Source organism: Macrobrachium rosenbergii, chromosome 42 (genome assembly GCF_040412425.1).
Source record: "Macrobrachium rosenbergii isolate ZJJX-2024 chromosome 42, ASM4041242v1, whole genome shotgun sequence".
Lineage (NCBI taxonomy): Eukaryota > Metazoa > Arthropoda > Malacostraca > Decapoda > Palaemonidae > Macrobrachium > Macrobrachium rosenbergii.
The window spans coordinates 33,990,380-34,007,879 of NC_089782.1; the positions used below are offsets into that span (position 1 = coordinate 33,990,380).

At 34.0% G+C, this 17,500-nt stretch overlaps 1 long non-coding RNA gene across 1 annotated transcript in view; it reads left to right on the forward strand.

Annotated features, from left to right (window-relative positions):
• Positions 1-17,500, forward strand: part of LOC136827657 (uncharacterized) — a 245,191-nt gene that overhangs the window by 18,182 nt on the left and 209,509 nt on the right. The window contains exon 2 of the long non-coding RNA XR_010849832.1: positions 8,943-9,001. This is a non-coding gene — a long non-coding RNA (uncharacterized lncRNA). The remainder of the gene's footprint in view (positions 1-8,942; positions 9,002-17,500) is intronic.

Consider the following 17,500-nt stretch of genomic DNA (forward strand, 5'->3'; position numbering starts at 1 on the left):
GCAACACCAATAGCCAGCAAGAGAGAAGGAACCCCCAACTGCAGGTATGGGACACGCACGTATCTCTCACGATAGCTCACATGCTCTTCGATTAATTAGGCCTTTTGTTGCTGTGAGATTAAGCTGGGCTTATGCCAGCAAGGGGGGCTCTGTATTATCCCTTCTGACCAGTCTGTAGTGTAGTGGAAATGGAGGGGCCTTTTGTTCTTTCCCATCCCAATGGAACTGATGATGTTCCCCCCCCCACCCCCTCACCCAATCCTGTGTCTGGCTCTCCAATGGTGGGATATTGTTGTACAGAAAGAGGAACCTGAGGAGCTGCTTTGAACTGAAGCTGCAGCCCAGGTGTGTTTGTTTCATGGTGTGTAACTGTAAGCTATAGAGGTGGATCAATGTATAAACCATTTGATATTCGAAGGGTGTGTATGTATATATATATATATATATATATATATATATATATATATATATATATATATATATATGTATAATATATATAATATATATATATATATATATATATATATATATAATGTACATGTATATAATATATATATATATGTATACATATGTACAAATATATATATATACATGTTTTATATATATATATATATATATATATATATATATATATATATATATATATATATATATATATATATATATATATATATATATATATACACACACAAAACATTAAGCTACAAATTTCTTTTAATATCCAAATCATTCTACCCAAAAAATTATTCCCAAACAGAATTATTATTTCCGAGGTAGAGCGATTTGGACATTGAATGAAACTTGTAGCTTAACGTTTGTTTGCATCAAATGTCACGGTGATGCGATAAATACACATACAAACACACGCACACATTCATAATTATATAATACCACAAACACTCCTTAATACGGATTTCGCTTCACCGTGGAAATAACTTGCGTCCAAAGGGAATTTAAGCGATAGGTTCATCCATCGTGGTCAGTAGTAGGATTCCGCGCTATTATAGAAGAATATATTTGGAGCAGTTTCCATCGAATTCCACCATGAATATTTGTGAGGCTGATGATGGAATCCGTTCTTCGCATAACGCTGCTATATTCACTGGAATTCCCTTTCATCCTTTGCAAATAACTGTAGCTTTTGCGTGATTTTTAATTGACGGATGAGAACATAAAAGGAATTTCTCATTATTATTATTATTATTATTATTATTATTATTATTATTATTATATTATTATTATTATTATTATTCAGAAGATGAACCCTATTCATATGGAACAAGCCCACCACAGGGGCCACTGACTTGAAATTCAAGAGTCCAAAGAATATTATTATTATTATTATTATTATTATTATTATTATTATTATTATTATTATTATTATTATTATTATTACAATTCAGAAGATGAACCCTATTCATATGGAACGAGGCCACTACAGGGGCCACTGACTTGAGATTCAAGATTCCAAAGAATACTATTGAGGTGTTCACTCGGAAGAGGTTAACAGATGTTAATGGGAAATGGAGAAAGAGACCAAGATATTAGAATAAACAGATAAATTAACAAATGAATAAACAATTAAAAATGTAAGAGAGTTGAGTCGCACCTGAATGCGTAATATTCATAGATACGAAATAGGCTGATTATAGCAGTACCCCATATGCACCTCGCGTGGTGCACTGTAGGCATTACTAAAGGTTCTTTGCAGCGTCCATTCGGCCCTAGATGCAGCCTCTGTCATTCCTTTTACTGTACCTCCGTATTCTCTTTCTTTAATCTGACTTTCATCTCACTTTTCCCTCTTCCCATCTTTTCAATAGTTTCTCTGTGGAGAAACCATGATTAAGCGCTTATTTTACTTTTTCAGTTTATCTCTCTCTCTCTCTCTCTCTCTCTCTCTCTCTCTCTCTCTCTCTCTCTCTCTCTCTGCCTACATAAATACTTTTGAAGTAATGCTCAATTTATTCTTGAAACTGGTTTTGATATTAATTTAATTCTTTCTCTCTCTCTCTCTCTCTCTCTCTCTCTCTCTCTCTCTCTCTCTCTACATAAATACTTTTGAGGTAATGCTCAATTTATTCTTGAAACTGGTTTTGATATTAATTTAAAATTCTCTCTCTCTCTTTGATTCATTGTGCTTATTGAGGTGCTTTGATCTTTTGATTCATGAAATTGGTTTTGATATCAATTCTCTCTCTCTCTCTCTCTCTCTCTCTCTGTACCTACACAACTACTGTTGAAGTTCTGAGGTAATGCTCATTTTATTCCTGAAATTGATTTTGATATTCTCTCTCTCTCTCTCTCTCTCTCTCTCTCTCTCTCTCTCTCTCTGGAGGTCCTAATACCAAGCGGTCAGTTTCGTCTTTTTCCAACTGATTTTGACGACAACACCAACTCCCAATTAACTGCGCTGGAAGGTGAATTTAGCCGCTCCTTCTTCCCATGCATATTAAATGGCAAGCTCCCTCTCTCTCTCTCTCTCTCTCTCTCTCTTCCCCTCGCGAAAAGGAGTCCCAAGAAGAATCCCTCATTTCCCCTCAGTCGCTCCTTAATAACCACTCAAGGATTCTCGCTTGTCTCCCCTCGGCGAAGGAAGGGAGAAGTTCACTTTTATATAAACTGTTTTCTCTCTTCCCTTCGTCTCTCGCTGAGAAGCGAAGGGCAGTCGATTTTCGCTCTTATTCCTCACTTGTGTAAGGATTGTTTTTTGGGGCGGGTGGTGTGTGTTTGTGTGTGTGTGTGTGTGTGTGTGTCTGTAGGCTTGGCTGGTATCCTTATTGATGTAATTCAAGTCCTTTGTGTTTATCCTTGTTGATGTGGTGATTTAAATGCTTTGTGTTTATCCATGTTGAGGTGATTTAAGTCCTTTGTGTTTCTCCTTATTGATGTAATACAAATCCTTTGTGTTTTTCTTATTGATGTGATTTAAGTCCTTTGTGTTTTTCCTTATTGATGTAATGCAAATCCTTTGTGTTTTCCTTATTGATGTGATTTAAGTCCTTTGTGTTTATCCTTGTTGATGTGATTTAAGTCCTTTGTGTTTATCCTTGATGTAATATAAGTCCTTTCTGTTTATCCTTGTTGAGGTGATTTAAGTCCTTTGTGTTTATCCTTCTTGATGTGATTTAAGTCCTTTGTGTTTATCCTTCTTGATGTGATTTAAGTCCTTTGTGTTTATCCTTCTTGATGTGATTTAAGTCCCTTGTGTTTATCCATCTTGATGTGATTTAAGTCCTTTGTGTTTATCCTTCTTGATGTGTTGATGTGATTTAAGTCCTTTGTGTTTATCCTTCTTGATGTGATTTAAGTCCTTTGTGTTTATCCTTCTTGATGTGATTTAAGTCCTTTGTGTTTATCCTTCTTGATGTGATTTAAGTCCTTTGTGTTTATCCTTCTTGATGTGATTTAAGTCCTTTGTGTTTATCCTTCTTGATGTGATTTAAGTCCTTTGTGTTTATCCTTGTTGATTTTTATCCTTTGTGTTTATCTTGATGTGATTTAAGTCCATTGTGTTTATCCTTGATGTAATATAAGTCCTTTCTGTTTATCCTTGTTGAGGTGATTTAAGTCCTTTGTGTTTATCCTTCTTGATGTGATTTAAGTCCTTTGTGTTTATCCTGATGTGATTTAAGTCCTTTGTGTTTATCCTTCTTGATGTGATTTAAGTCCTTTGTGTTTATCCTTCTTGATGTGATTTAAGTCCCTTGTGTTTATCCTTCTTGATGTGATTTAAGTCCTTTGTGTTTATCCTTCTTGATGTGATTTAAGTCCTTTGTGTTTATCCTTCTTGATGTGATTTAAGTCCTTTGTGTTTATCCTTGTTGATGTGATTTAAGTCCATTGTGTTTATCCTTGATGTAATATAAGTCCTTTCTGTTTATCCTTGTTGAGGTGATTTAAGTCCTTTGTGTTTATCCTTCTTGATGTGATTTAAGTCCTTTGTGTTTATCCTTCTTGATGTGATTTAAGTCCTTTGTGTTTATCCTTCTTGATGTGATTTAAGTCCTTTGTGTTTATCCTTCTTGATGTGATTTAAGTCCTTTGTGTTTATCCTTGTTGAGGTGATTTAAGTCCTTTGTGTTTATCCTTGTTGATGTGATTTAAGTCCTTTGTGTTTATCCTTGTTGATGTGATTTATGTCCTTTGTGTTTATCGTTATTGATGTAATTTAAACGCTTTGTACCTCTGCGCGATTAGGCAGTGAGTCATGTACCTGGTTTTCAGTCGATGGAGTAGGGTGTAAGGCCAGCAACTTCATCCCGAAGAAGGATTCCTGGGTCCATCTCCCATCAAAGAGAAATACCGTTAGTTGAAAACAAGAAAAGCATTATTATTATTATTATTATTATTATTATTATTATTATTATTATTATTATTATTATTATTATTATTATTCCTGTAAGGTTATTATGAAGCTTTGCCGCTTTGCTTAGTAAAGAAAATATATAAAAAGTTTTATACATAAACGTTCATTGTTACGGCTGTCGGTTATATAAGGGTACCGGCTTCATTATTTTTGTTTCCGGTGGTTTGAAGCAGATTATAGGATTATGTTCTCTCTCTCTCTCTCTCTCTCTCTCTCTCTCTCTCTCTCTCTCTCTCTCTCTCTCTCTCTCTCTCCCTAATTTTCCCCTTTCACCAGGTAGAGGGAATTTAGCAGCAGCGGCTGCGAAGAACGGCTGGTCAGTTCTGAGGAGAATTTCTAATAGTTGTGGCGAGGGAAGGTTGCGATCTACCTTTTCGACCAACTCCGTCTTTTTCCTCTCCGTAACGTGATTGGAAAGAGAAAAAGGATTTATTTTTTCTTCTTCTTTATTTTTTGCGCGTCGGCTTCCGAACTACCTCTGGGCCGAGAGTGTTATTTTGGACGCTAGGAGGGGCGGGGAGGTGGGGGGATCTAATAGCATTTTATGTGCGAACATTGTGTGTGTGGTTGGAGGCCTAGTGTTTTTTCTTCAGTCATTTTCTGTTTTAGCTATTTAACTTGAAAATATAAAAAAAAACATAGCCAGAAATTCGGATCTACTTTTCACTCGAGTGCTATTTGGAAACTAGCAGTCTCTAATAGCATTTTATGTGCGAACATTGTATTTACAGACTCAATATTTCTTCAAACTTTTGCTTTTATAGCTATTTAAATTGAAAATATAAAAAAGAATAGCCGGAAATTCGGATCTACTTTTCACCTGAGTGCTATTGGAAACTAGCAGTCTCTAATAGCATTTTATGTGCTAAAATTGTATTTACAGACTCAATATTTCTTCAGACTTTTGCTTTTATAGCTATTTAACTTGAAAATAAAAAAAAAAATAGCCAGAAATTCGGATCTAGGTTTCACCTGAGTGCTATCTTAAAAACTAGCAGCCTCTAATAGCATTTTCCTTTCGTAGCAATTCGACTTGAAAAGGGGAATAAAATAGGCAGAAATTTGGAATTACTTTTCGCCTGAGCGCCATTTTGAAAACTAGCGGCCGATGATAATTTATGCATTACCACTGAACGCATATTTCCTTGTTTCTTCTGTAAGGATTTTTAATGTTCTGTGACCTGACAAAGTTGATAAAGTTAGAGATTTATCAATTAAAAAGAGATATTGTTGTAGGCTCTATAGGCCCACTTGTTACACAGACTCTAACGTTAGGTGTTATAACTGTGTGATTTATATTGTAAGCCGTCGTGAAGTGTAATATTTGTTGTAAACTACGGGAGTTGAGGCGAAGGTTCAGTGCATGACTACCTCAACACAATTCTTATATTTTAATAATTTACTTACATTTTTTTTATCTGTTCATTTATTAAGTTAAAACATTTTTTTATATTTTAATAAAGTGATATCTTTCTGTATAATAATAATAATAATAATAATAATAATAATAATAATAATAATAATAATAATATAATTATTCTTTGGAAGCTTGAATTTCAAGTCAATGGCCCCTGTGGTGGGCTTGTTACATATGAATAAGGTTCAACTTCTGAATAATAATAATAATAATAATAATAATAATATTCTTAGTAAGCTTGAATTTCAAGTCAGTGGCCCCTGTGGTTGGTTTTTCCTTATGAATAGTGTTCATGTCCTGAATAATAATAATAATAATAATAATAATAATAATAATAATAATAATAATAATAATAATAAATCTGTTGGCCCTGTGGTGGGCTTGTTCCATATGAATCATCTTCTGAATAATAATAATAATAATAATAATAATAATAATAATAATAATAATAATAATAATAATAATAATAATAAACATATCCTATAATTGAACCTTATCGTACAGGTATTAATTTTAAGACGTTATAGTATATGCAACCTGGAGACTCAATCCCGTAGGACGTGAAATTCCACCGCTCATGAAATAAGTGAGGTTTGTCAAGCCTGGAAATATTATTATTATTACTTTGGAAAGTCGAAGAACCTTGACACAAGGGGGAAAGAAATTCGAAAAAAAAAATGAAATAAAAAATATGCAACGTCAGCCATAATCCTTGTCCGGACTTCGACCGTGATATGAATATCGAGAGAAATTATGCACAGATTTTTTTTTTTTTTTTTTTTACTTTTTTTGATGTTTTTACTTTTTTATTTTTTACTTTTTTACTCTATTTTTAATTTTTTATTTTAAATTTTTTTACTCTATTTTTACTTTTAATTTTTTTTCTTTTTACTATATTTTTACTTTTTAAATTTTTTTTTTTTTTACTCTATTTTTACTTTTGTTTTTTTTACTTTTTTACTCTATTTTTAATTTTGTAATTTTTAAATTTTTTATTTTGACATTTTAATTTTTTTACTTTTATTACTCTATTTTTACTTTATTTTTTTTATTTTTTACTATTTTTATTTTTCATTTTTTAAATTTTTTACTCTGTCTTTACTTTTTAAATTGTTTCCTTTTTTACTCTATTTTTACTTTTCAAATTGTTTTTTTTTAAACTCTATTTTCACTTTTTATTTTCTTTTTCTTACTCTATTTTCACTTGAAATTTTTTTTTTTAACTTTTTCCACTTCGAGAACTCCTGAATTGGCAAGAAAGCGCTCTCGGGCGTCGTATAAAAAATTCATCGAATAATAATAGAAGTTTCTTTTTGGGATTAAAAGCTTAAGCTGGATAATACTGTACAGTTTATCATTAAAATTACCTTCTCTGGGTAGCTTGCCTTTTCAATAGTGCATTTCGTGCCGGCTTTGTCACATTTTACTTATTTTTGGTAAACATTTTATTATTATTATTATTATTATTATTATTATTATTATTATTATTATTACAAAATCCACATTTATGTAAAGTAATGTAAAGTAATTTCTAGCTGAAGAAGGGAGCTGAGCAGGCTCTCAAAGCTCCTGTTTATTTTATCATTTGTAAATACATTTTTACATAAATGTTTTTGTAAAAACATATTCACGGGATTGTGAAGAAGATTTGCATTATTATTATTATTATTATTATTATTATTATTATTATTATTATTATTATTATTATTTTTAAAAATACTCGTAGTAGCATGAGTCTTGCTACTATAAATCTACGGAGAGCTTTCGGGAATCTGTTCGGTTCCGGTTTCGGGAATCTGTTCGATTCCCGGTTTCGGGAATCTGTTCGATTCCCGGTTTCGGGAATCTGTTCGGTTCCCAGTTTCGGGAATCTGTTCGATTCCCGGTTTCGGGAATCTGTTCGATTCCCGGTTTCGGGAATCTGTTCGGTTCCCGGTTTCGGGAATCTGCTCGATTCCCCGTTTCGAGAATCTGTTAGATTCCCGAAAGCTCTCTGTAGAGAAAGATTTTATTTTTAAACGTATGCATCCATCCATAACTGTTGATTTGTTTCTCCATCATTATTATTATTATTATTATTATTATTATTATTATTATTATTATTATTATTATTATTATTATTATTATTAAAGCAGGAATTTGAAACAAACCTGACAGCATGAAAAGAACGGACCCAGCATTTGCCTCGCTCCATTCCCTTTCAAAAATCAAACCCGAATGAGTCCCGAACAGAGAGTACATTATTGTTCATTTTGTTTGGGACGTCGTCTCTCTCTCTCTCTCTCTCTCTCTCTCTCTCTCTCTCTCTCTCTCTTGGAATGCTCAGACAGCAACGGTATGCTCTCAAGACATCAAAGCCTGGATAGCGTCGCTATACGGTTCTGCAACGACACGGCGAGAGAGAGAGAGAGAGAAGAGAGAGAGAGAGAGAGAGAGAGAGAGACGGTATGTCGTTTTACCAAATGCCTCCTCAGATTCAGGGACTGGCTTTGAAGAGTGATGGAAAATTAGGGAATAGGGGAGGAGACTGATGATGGCGGTAATTCATTTATTAGGGTGATTGATGGTTGACACCCTTTATCAGTTGATATATATATATATGTATATGTATATAAATTGTATATATATTATATATATATATATATATATATATATATATTTAAATGCATATATATATATATTTAAATATATATATATATATATATATATATATATATATATATATATATATATATATATATATTATATATATACACGTTATGTACAATTGGCCCCTGAACTCTGCTTTGCATACCTTATCTAAATATTTATGTCCAAAATACACTTATTGCATAACAGCTAATTATCATAATTAGTCATACATGCCCATTAGATACACTTCAGTAACAATTTATATAAGCAGATACTGAAATATGACATTAACAAACTTTGGTAATGTCATATGTCATAAAAAAGTTCAACATTATCATAATAAGTATATATTCTCATTAGATACCTCTCAATACATCTTATGAGATACTGAAATGTTACATTGAAAAGCTTCGGTAATGCCACATGTCATAAAAAAAACACTTCATTGATTATCACTAACTTTATTATTCATTTATGTCACATGTCACATAAAACTATATAACACTTCATTCATTTTTTATGCAGGTTCCAGTTCGTGATGGTATTCGAATCGTCGGTCATACCGCAGGGCCACTGCTTTGTCCGTGAGTGTTTGCTAAACATTCCTTTTCAGTTGGGTGTGTAACTGTTCCTTGTGCAGAAGATTGTGTATTGATATATGTATTTATATATTGTGTGTGTGTGTTATATGTCTGTGTATATACTTATGTATGTATATAAGCATAAAGCTACAAATGTCCTTTCAATATCCAATTCGCTCTATCTCGGAAATAATATATTTTCATCTATGTTGCCCGAAGGGGAATTTTTTAGTTGATGATAAGTTCGTCGTCTCGTGGGCTCGAAACACGGAAGAACAAGAATTCAGGACTACAGTGATGTGATAGAATTCATTATGTATGTATATATATATTTTATATGCATATATATACATATATGCATGTATATATGTATATATTAAATGTGTGACTTATGAATACAGAATAATTTGCTAAAGAAGCATGCAAAAAATAGCTTTAAAAAACACGTAACTACGAGGTGAAATATAATACTAGACAAATAAAACAGCAATTGAAAGGAAACACGTATAAACACACACAAACACACACACACACACAGTATTATTAAAGATGTAACTTGCGAATAAGGAATAAGCTCTACAGAGAGTATAGGATAACCTGAAGAGTAACGTTGAGGCTACGTATAATACTGTACAAATAGAAAACCAGGCGAAAAGAAACGGAAAAATGAACGCAAGCACGCACGCACCCAAAAAATATCAAAGCAAACAGCTTTATTTATTTACGCGGCCCTAATGAAGTCTGCGCGCTCGGGACGTTAGAACGCGTCCTGGACGAGTATTCGACTTGACAGACTCACCGTCACCAGCGTTTTCCCGTTGGGGAGGTTGGGATGGCGTACTACTGTAGGTATTATTTGAGGTTCTTTGCAGCGTCCCTTCGGCCCCCTAGCTGCTATAACCCCTTTCCATTCCTTTGACTGTATATCCATGCATATTCTCTTTCTTCCATCTTACTTTCCTCAACTGTCACAGCAAAACTGCAATGGGTTTCCTCCTGTTGCACCTTTCAATCTTTTTATTGTCAGCTTCCGTTTCAGGGACCCGTGACCTCGACACAGGTCCCAGCTCTTGGTCTTTGGCCTAAATTGTATATTCTGTTCTATTTTTAGGTCACGTCGCTGGTCTTTGGCCTAAATTCTATATTCTGTTGTATTCTATTCCATAGGTCCCAACGCTTGGCCTGGCCTAAATTCTATATTCTGTTCTATTCTATTCTATTCCATAGGTCTCATCGCTTGGCCTTCGGCCTAAATTCTATATTCCATCCTACTCTATTCTGTTGTATTCTAAGTTACCACCACCACCATTTAACTTCGTAGCAACAAGCCGAGTTCTCCCTTTATAATGCGGCCTCGGTGGGAAACTCATTATTTACTCTGTGAATAATAATCCATTGTTGTGGAAGGCGATTCGGGTTGGCATGTTAGGAGACTCTGTGAGCGACCGTTAATTATATATATATATTTATATATAAATATATATATATATATATATATATATATATATATATATATATATATATTATATATGTATATATTCAGTGTTAGGATATACTTATATATGTTGTTGGGTGTCGTTCAAGTTAGGATATGTGTGTTGTGAGATATTTGTATATATAATATATATATGTATATATACACATGTATACATGTATATTACATAAATATATATATGTATATATATACATTTGTATGCATGTGTATTATATATATAAATATATATATATATATATATATATATATATATATATATATATATATATATATATATATATATACATATATATATATATATATATATATATGCACACACACAAACACACACATAAACACACACACACATCTGAAGGTTCTCGTATATCTGTGAACGCTGTCTCTCAAACGACATTATACCCCAATGACAAAAAAAAAAAAATAAAAATAAAAAAATACCGAAAGAAAGAAATGACCAGAAAGAGACCAACGTCTTTTGATCACTGTGAACCTTTCCATAATCAACTGATTGTCTCTCTCTCTCTGTCTCTCTCTCTCTCTCTCTCTCTCTCTCTCTCTCTCTCGCTGCTCTGTGTTTGTGGCTATAAAAGTACATATTAACTGTACTCAGCTCCATTGTATTCGTCCGATCAAAAGAGGGAACAAAAAATGCCTCTTATTGTTTTAAATGGCGATGTCGGTCAAAGGTCGTGTGTCATTCTGTTATAGTTATTTTCTTTACGGCTCATTTTGTTTGTTTCCTGTTAGCTTATCTGTTTATTTTGACTTGCAGTGTTCGTTTGTTTGTTTATTTCTTAGTTTGCCACTCTGTTTATTTCCTCATTTTGTTTGTTTTTCACTGTTTGTTTATCTGTTTGTTTCGACTTGTAATGTTTGTTTGTTTCCTTGCCTCGTTGTTTGTTACGTGTGGATTTTGACGAAAGTGCGAAAGAGAGGATGTACGGACTGATAAAAATAAACAAATAAATGTAATAAATAAATAAATAAATAAAATCAAATAAATTTTGGGAGCGACTGGAATGTCAGTTCTGGGTGAGAGTTCGAGTCCTCAGCCTTGGCGGAGGTTTGCGGTAACGAAACCCCCCCTTGTCATCAGCGTTTTCTTCTGTATCAGACAGCTTACACTGTTACAGAGGATACTCGGTACACTTGCGTGTAAAAGAGTGTATGTTTGTGTCTTGTGTGTGTGTGTGTGTGTAGTTTGTGTTTACGGTGTTAATACTATAAAATGACTGGAGGCTGTGCTGGCAATAAGGAGATTGTCAGTATACTAAGAGGATTCTCTCCGTCAAAATGGGGTTTTATTCCCCTCTGGTTCCGAAAGAAACGCTGTAATTTGTGTGTGTGTGTGTGTGTGTGTGAGAGAGAGAGAGAGAGAGAGAGAGAGAGAGAGAAGAGAGAGAGAAGAGGAGAGAGAGAGACGATGTGTGTATATATATGTGTGTGGTTTGTGAGAGAGAGAGAGAGAGAGAGAGACGTGTGTGTGTATATATATGTGTGGCACAGAGAGAGAGAGAGAGAGAGAGGCCTGCGTTTGTGAGAGAGAGAGAGAGAGAGAGGCCTGCGTTTGTGTGTGCGTGCGTGTGTGTGTTTGTGTGTGAGAGAGAGAGAGAGAGGGAGAAAGGCGCGTATGTGTATATATATGTGTGTGTGTGAGAGAGATAGAGAGAGAGAGAGAGAGGCATGCGTTTGTATGTATGTGTCTCTGTATAAGAGAGAGAGAGAGAGAGAGAAAGAGAAAGAGAGAGTTTTTAAATCTTTTGAAGGGTTGAATGTCAAAGCTGAGATATTGGAAGTGTATCAAATAACTACCATAAAATGTAAAATCATAGAGTGTCACGGTTCAGGCGTTGGTTGAATGGTTAAAATCATGTGTATGTGTTTAAGTGTTGTTGTGTCCACAAGTGTTTGTGCGTGTATGGTTATAAGCGACGGGATGAATTCGTTCGTATGTTTGTGTATGTAGATGTGTATGAGAGTTCTTTCTGTGCGTGAATGTACCTGAAGCTGTGCAGAAAGAAACTACACAAACACACACATACACACAAACACACACATACACAACATACACTTTTTGTGTGAACGGGACGTTTGAAATCTCGTGAGTGGGCCCGTGTTTATGCTAGTGTACTTTATAGATATGCATGCGTATGGGTATATGGCAAAAAAAAAAAAAAAATACACAAAATACACTTCTGTTGTAAACGGGACCTTTGAAATCTCGTGCGTGGACCTGTGTGTATTCAAGTGTATAGAGACATACGTATACAGGTATACGGGCGACCGCTTCTGTATACCCAGAGCAAACCGTAGAATACAGGGGACATAAAATACAATTCAGAAAAGAAGACTAGAGGGGTTATTGAAAGCCCTCAATCCTCTTTCGTCATATGGCATTCCAAAAAAAAAAAAAAAGGAAAAATATCATATTTTATTTTTCGAGTCGAAGCGTCCATCGTCCTTCCAGCCTCTTCTGCTTCACAATAGGGAGACACGGGAAGGCTTATTTCTTCCCACTTTTTTTTTTCTTCCACTTTCTTCCTGCTTTCTGCTTTCTGCTTGGGAGGTCAGCAGTATCCTCCTGGGTCGGGTGGCAGAAGATCTCTGCTTATTATTATTATTATTATTATTATTATTATTATTATTATTATTATTATTATTATTATTATTATTATTCCTTGAACTTCGAGAGCGATGTCGTTTTAAAGTCTCGACTTTTATTATTATTACTATTATTATTATTATTATTATTATTATTATTATTATTATTATTATTAGTAGTAGTTATAGTAGTATTATTATTCTTATTATTATTATTATTATTATTATCATCCCTATTATAAAAATGGAAATAAATTAATGAAGATTAAACAGATTATTAGATTATTATTATCAATGATGATCGTCACGGTTGTTATATTTTAATTATTATTATTATTGTTATTATTATTATTATTATTATTATTATTAAGGCGATGTTATGTATTATGTAGTTGTTGGGGTAGGGAGATTATCCTAATAAAAATGGAAATAAAGACTCGACCAGCCAATGATGATAGTATACAGGGTTCTGGTTTAATATTAGCCGGTATTTGAAAGACAGCAACTGAACAGGAAGTTATTTATTTATATTATGTGTTAGTATTGTATGTATATATATACCTTGTGTGGATGTTCACATTATATATATATATATATATATATTCTATTAATATATATATATATAACTGAACAGGAAGTTATATATTTATATTATATATATATTGTATGTATATATATATAAATGTACATATATATATACATATGTACAGTTTATATATATACATATATGTATATATGTATACAGTATATTTATATGTATATATGTATATATATTTGTATAATTACAGATATATCTAATACATAACATGTGATCAGTTCGGTCAAGGAGTATTAAGTCATTCAACGTATGATGACGATGTGATTGATGAGAGAGAGAGAGAGAGAGAGAGAGAGAGAGAGAGAGAGAGAGAGAGAGAGAGAGAAGGGTTATCAGGAAACCATTCATTTATGATAATTTAATGAAGGTAGCAGCTCATTCACGAATGAGGACCCGGCCGATGAATGAGTAGGTCAGCCACTGATATCAGTAATGGGATTCGCTAGGTGAATTGGTGTGTGTATGGAAATATAAACAAGTAAAAAATGCGCCGAAGTTCCTTCGGCACAGTCGAGTTTTCTGTACAGCGTATAATCAAGGCCACCGAAAATAGATCTATCTTCCTGTGGTCTCGGTGTAATGCTGTATGAGCCGCGGCTCATGAAACTTTAACTACGGGCTGAGGGTGGCCTGGCCTATATCGTTGCCAGACGCACGATTACGGCTAATTTTAACCTTGAATAAAATAAAAACTACTGAGGCTAGAGGGCTGCAATTTGGTATGTTTGATGATTGGAGGGTGGGTGATCAACGTACCAATTTGCAGCCCTCCAGCCTCAGTAGTAAGATCTGAGGGCGGACAGAAAGAGTCCGGACAGAATAAAGTGCTGACGGACAGACAAAGCCGGCACAATAGTTTTCTTTTACAGAAAACTAAAACACGAACTTCAAATAGGCCAAAGTGAAATAGAACCACAAAAGGCAAATCAAGAGAAAGTTAACGCTACAAGGAAAAGTTGTCCACTAAAAAAAAAAAAAAAAAAAAAAAATAAAACCATAAGAAATTTTTATGACACTCAATAAACGTCAAAGTGAAACGTGACAAGGAGAGGTGTCGGGGGTTGGGGGAACAAAGGAAAAGAATACAAAGAAACGAGAATAAACAAAGAAATTGCGACTAAAAGAGAGAAGTTATCCTTACAAAGGGGACTTGAGGAAAAGAAGAAGAAGAAGAAGGATTTCATTCCTTCAGACGAGAAAGTGTGACAACAACAAAATCTGAAGTGCGCCGAACAAACCTGACTCAGATTCATTCAGGTGTGAAGATCTAATCTTCTCGTGTCTCTCATAGGGCGTGAATGTTTTCCTTATATCTTTCCTGAAAGATGATAACATTGCGAAGAAGTTCAAAGGGGACTATTCCAGTTTGATAACCTTGTGAAGAAGCTGGACAGGGAATATTCCAGTTGGAAAAGGGATAAGTATTATTTTTCTTTTCCAGCGAAGTTATAAGGGAATATTATACTTTATATACAGTATATATATATATATATATATATATATATATATATATATATATATATATATATATATATATATATATATATATATATATTATATATATATATATAATATATATATACATATATATATATATATATATATATATATATATATATATATATATATATGATATGTGTGTGTGTGTCTTTGTATAAATATACAGTGACTGGGCTAATAATTTCGTCACAGAGACTCCTTCTATATTTAGTTTTCTGTAAAAGAAAACTATTGTGCCGGCTTTGTCTCTCTGTCCGCACTTTTTCTGTCCGCCCTCGGATCTTAAAAACTGCTGAGGCTAGAGGGCTGCAAATTGGTATGTTGATCATCCACCCTCCAATCATCAAACATACCAAATTGCAGCCCTCTAGCCTCCACAGCAGTTTTCATTTCATATAAGGTTAAATTTAGCCATGATCGTGCTTCTGGCAACGCAACAACACAAGCCACCACGGCCTGCTGAGAGTTTCATGGGCCGCGGCCCATACAGCATTATACCGAGACCACCTAAAGATAGATCTATTTTCGATGGCCTTGATTATACGCTGCACAGAAAACTCGATTGCGGTGAAGAAACCTCACATTTATCTCATTCTGCGTTCATATCTTGGCTTTATTTTAATGCATTATTTAAATCGTAATGAGTTATATTTTGACGAGGAAAACTTTTGAGGTGATTTAATGAATTATTTTTTGGCAGGGAAAACTCTTGGGATAATTATAGGTTTTGCTAAATTCCTTATTTATTTACTTATTAATTAATTAATTGATTGATTGATTGATTGATTGATTGATTGATTTAGAGAGAGAGAGAGAGAGAGAGAGAGAGAGAGAGAGAGAGAGAGAGAGAGAGAGAGAGTCGGGCCTGGGTTACATAAGGTCTTCAGGTTAACCTCGTCAAAACCCTCTGCATCTTAAAAAGAAAAAACCCCGTAAGGGGGGTTAGCGCCGTCAGTGCACCTCAGCGGCGCACTGTAGGCATTACTTAGGTTCTCAGCATCGTCCCTTCGCCCCCTAGCTGCCACAACCCCTTTCATTCCTTTTACTGTACCTCCGTTGATATTCCCTTTCATCCACCTGACTTTCCACTCTCTCCTGAGAGGTTTTCCTCCTGTTACACCTTTCGAACCTTTCTACTCTCAATCTCCCTTTCAGCGCTGATTGACCTCATAGGTCCCAGCGCTTGGCCTTTGGCCTAAATTCCATATTTCATTCATCCTCGAAAACGAAAAGAAAAATCGACTTAATGAAGGACTTCTCTGAGGCTAAAAGCCTCTGGCTCCCGAGGACTCTTCAGGGATCGGCAAGGACCCAGGAAGTGGTTGTGAGGCTGTCCTCGAAATTTTCACGTTTTTTTTTTTTTTTTTTTTATTTTTGTTTGCTTTTGGTTTTGTTTTTTGTTTGTTTATTGTTCTTTTTTGTTTTTCTAGGTTTTTTTTTTTTTCGTTTTTTGTTTGTTGTTTTTCCTTGTTTATTGTTGTTTTTCCTTTGTTTATTGTTCTTTTTTGTGTTTGTTTTTCTAGGTTTTTTTTTTTTTTCGTTTTTTGTTTGTTGTTTTTCCTTGTTTTTGTTTTTGTTCTTTTTATTCTTATTGTTGTTTTTTTTGTTGTTGTTTTTGTTTTTCTTGCTTTTGTTGTTGCGTGGTTCAGGCTTATTCCCATCCATGTGCGAGCGTTGTTCTGCATCACTCTAATTGCAATGTAATTTTTTTATTCGATTTTTTGTCATATATATATGTATATATATATATGTATATATATATATATGTATATGTATGTATATGTATGTATATCATATCCATATCCATATCCATATCCAGTAACCAAAGGCTAGCGATAACCTATAAGAAAAAAACCCTACCGCCTGGAGAACCAAAGAAAATCCTCTCTCTCTCTCTCTCTCTCTCTCTCTCTCTCTCTCTCTCTCTCTCTCTCTCTCTCTCTCTCTCTCTCTCCAGAAACCTCGAAGAGGTCTTTAAAGACAAGGAGGAAATTCCAATTAAGCCTTAATGGATCCCCCATTAAAAAAAAAAAAAAGAGACAGCCTGGTAGTCCCCTAACAAGGCTAAGGCTTTTAGGCTTTTTTTTTTTTATATATATATATTTCTTCCCTCGCCACTCCTAATGAGATACAAATGGAGGATGGAACGTCTAGTTCGATTCTGTCTGAATAGATGCTTTTATTATCTTTCTGTCACTGTTGTTGCTGCTTTTGATTCTAGTGTTACTGCTTTTTTGCTATCGTTGCTGCTGCTGCCTCTACTATCACCACTACTGCTATTACTACTAGTCTAGAACTAAGTTCTGAA